This window comes from Brassica oleracea, chromosome C1 (assembly GCF_000695525.1).
Source record: "Brassica oleracea var. oleracea cultivar TO1000 chromosome C1, BOL, whole genome shotgun sequence".
NCBI lineage: Eukaryota > Viridiplantae > Streptophyta > Magnoliopsida > Brassicales > Brassicaceae > Brassica > Brassica oleracea.
The window spans coordinates 9,688,978-9,692,194 of record NC_027748.1 but is presented as its reverse complement, the minus strand read 5'-3'; the positions used below and the strand labels follow the sequence as shown (position 1 = coordinate 9,692,194).

Sequence of the window (3,217 nt, the reverse complement as noted above, 5' to 3'; positions counted from 1 at the left end):
AAAAAAAGAACGTCTAGAAAGTTTTGAGGTCATGGATTCAAATGGAATAAACGTCATTGGCTTTCTTCTGTTCTGTCAAATCGACGTTTACATCCTCCTCGTCTCCCTGGATACACACACACACACATCTTTTAGAACACACAAGGACTTTTAAGTTGAAAGATTAAAGTTTTAAGAATCAGTCAACTTGATCCCTCAATGTCGTTGTTCTGCAACAGAAGAAGAAAATAAAACAAAAAGATGTATTACCTTATTGCTAGAAGAGGTTCCAGAAGAAAGCCTTCTTCCAGCTTTCAAACCACCAGCATAATCAGTTAGTGGATACAACTGTGTTCTTCTTCGATACTTCCATCTATAGACGAACATTAGGGACAAAACTTATCAAACAAAATTCACCTTTAATATAGATAAAAATCGAGACTTTAATCTATCAAACAAAGGAGGTATTTTTGATTCCAACAGCCAAACTTTAGCCAAGAACAGAGCAAATACAGAGACTCGACTTGGAAAAGGATTAAATTATATAATTGAGATATGGAAGATGAGAGAACAAACCATGATCAATGCCCGAAGACTTGGAAACTATCAAGCTGTTCTTGAAGAATTCTGTGTAATCTGAAACTTAAAGACGAACAGGAGATGTTCTTGATGAATTCTGGATCTTCTGTAAACAAGCTCCAGCCTTCACCAAAACTCGTCAAAACTCGATTGCTCCCGAGAGGATGAGTTGGCAAAGTCGAAACGCTCCTGGAACTGCTGCTTCTCTGTAACCAACGGAGGTGAGGGCAGATCTGACGGCGAGCCGAGGAAGTGAGAGGAATTGTTCAATACCCCCAATAGAAACAAGAACATAATCAGACATATACCCTTTTGCGCACCAATGGAACGTGGGGAAGTGAAGAAGAATCTGGGTAAGGAGAGGAGGATATTGGAGACGAGCTGATGACTCCATGGCTTTTGGGCTGTTGATGTAACTAATTCCTTAGTTGGTCTGCTCTGCCTTCGGTCACAGCGAAGCTTTCTCTTCGCCGGATCTGGAGCCCAACGATGACGGCAGAGCAAGACGAAGAGGGTTGGTCATGGTGAAGCTCTGAGACGGTGAGGAGCTGACTGCGACGGCGAGGCATAGCAGACGACGATTGGAGACGGTGACGAGCTGATTCCAAAACCTCCGGCGCTTTCTCCGGATGAAAACGCCAGAAGAAAAAATTGATTTCGAAACCTAAGAACAGTACCAGAGAATCGCTTGCGAAAAAGATTATGATTTACAGAATAGTAAAATGCTAGCGAGCGAGCGTTCTTCTGGTCTGCGTCTCTTCCGATGAACGATTGCTTTTATAATATTTTTTTTTGAGAAACAACGAAGAAAAATAGGGTTTCAGAAACAGCGAGTTTCAGAAAATAAAAAAGTGAAGAAGGTCGACAGGTATGTATCAAGCCTGGTCAAAGATGTTAACTTTATTTTGACTAAAATTTTAGATATTTTACATTTACAATAGCTTTTAATTTTGGATCTAAAGCGTTTATACTTAACGCGGTTAAAATATTTTATTTTCCCGCGATAACAAATATAGCGTTTTGAATTGACAAACACTATTAAAAATATATAAGTGTTAGTATACAATAGCAAAACTGTCATGAACGCTATAATCTGATGCTATTAATACTCACACTTCCTGTAGTGCGAAAAGCTTGCACTTCAGATTATATTACCATCTCAGACCAAAAGAGAAGCAAAAAGCTAGCAACTCAGATCATTACAACAAGGAAAGCTATCTTAACACTCTAAAAAAGATTGCAACTGAGACCAAAAGAAGAGAACATAAGGGCTACATAGGAAACATAACAAAGATATCCGCCGAGATCAAGAGTCAAGAAATACCGCTAAAATCGAATCAAACAAGAAGATATACAGAGATAGCTGATACAACACTAAAAGAGAAACTCTTTAACTCTACACTATCCTGCTTCCTCTCACAACTAGCTACACAATTTTTTCCTGCTTCCTCTCACTACTCTCTGGTTTGTGATTTTTAATAGAATACCAATTTGATACCTTTGCGTTGGAGATAGCTTTCAGTTCATCAACCTCAAGCAATCCTTGTCTCTTGATCGAAGCCGATCGATCAAAGCTTCTTCTTCGACTAGAATCAGAGTGGACAATGGCGTCGGCTTGCTATATGATTTCTCGATCAAAGCTTCTTCTTCGACGAGAACCGATCGATCAAAGCTTCTACATCGCAAGAGTTTCTCATCTTCTCTCATCTCCTTGTGATGATGACTCAGTGAGAATCTCTTCATCTTCCTGCTCCAAATCGACGTGAAGTCGTTGTTCTTCTTGATCTGGTTTCCCCAATCCAAATCTATAAACTTTTTCATCGTCTTCTTGTGCTCGGTCAAAAGGAAAAGGAACCGAGAGGGAGAAGGAATAGAAAGAGCGAAACGGACGAAACTCACATCTATCCTCTATCCAATAATTTTTTGACACGTGCCTCCTAAGAGATGTGCCTTAACTCTCTTAATTAAGAGACGTTCCTTAAGTTTTCATCAAATTTTCTTTTCTTTTAATTCATAATTAGACTAAGAGACCCACTTAAGAGCATGCATTAAATATGCTCTTATATTTTAAAAGAGAAGCATTTAATCGACGCGAAGTCGTTGTTCTTCTTGATCTGGTTTCCCCAATCCAAATCTATAAACTCCTTCATCGTCTTCTTGTGCTCGATCAAAAAGAAGAGGAACCGAGAGAGAGAAGGAAAAGAAAGAACGAAACAGACGAAACTCACATCTATCCTCTACCCAATAATTTTTTGACATGTGCCTTAACTCTCTTAATTAAGTGACATTCCTTAGCTTTTCATCAAATTTTCTTTTCTTTTAATTCGTAATTAGACTAAGAGACCCACTTAAGAGCATTCATTAAACGTGCTCTTATATTTTAAAAGATAAGCATTTACAATAAATGTGTTCAAACACACATTGACACGTATCAGTCTCACAATCATTTCAACTTTAGAATGCTTACGTGTCAGTCTCACATTCATTTATCAAACAATTTAATGTGTTCACACGCTAATTTTTTTAATCAGCTCATTTTTAGCTTTCGTATTTTTAACCTTTGTATTAGTGAATTGAAGTTCTCTTCGGACAAGTACTCAATAATATCATTGTTGAAAGAAGTAAATTACAAAATTATTAGATTCACATCAACTAAAAT

The 3,217-nt window shown here is 37.8% G+C and overlaps 1 long non-coding RNA gene across 1 annotated transcript; it reads right to left on the bottom strand.

The window, feature by feature from the left end:
• LOC106344929 lies at nt 1–287 on the bottom strand. The gene is made up of 2 exons (XR_001270203.1): nt 250–287; nt 1–106 (listed from the first exon to the last, which is right to left on the bottom strand). It is a non-coding gene; the product is annotated as an uncharacterized LOC106344929 (long non-coding RNA).
• Between the last annotated feature and the right edge of the window lie 2,930 nt (nt 288–3,217).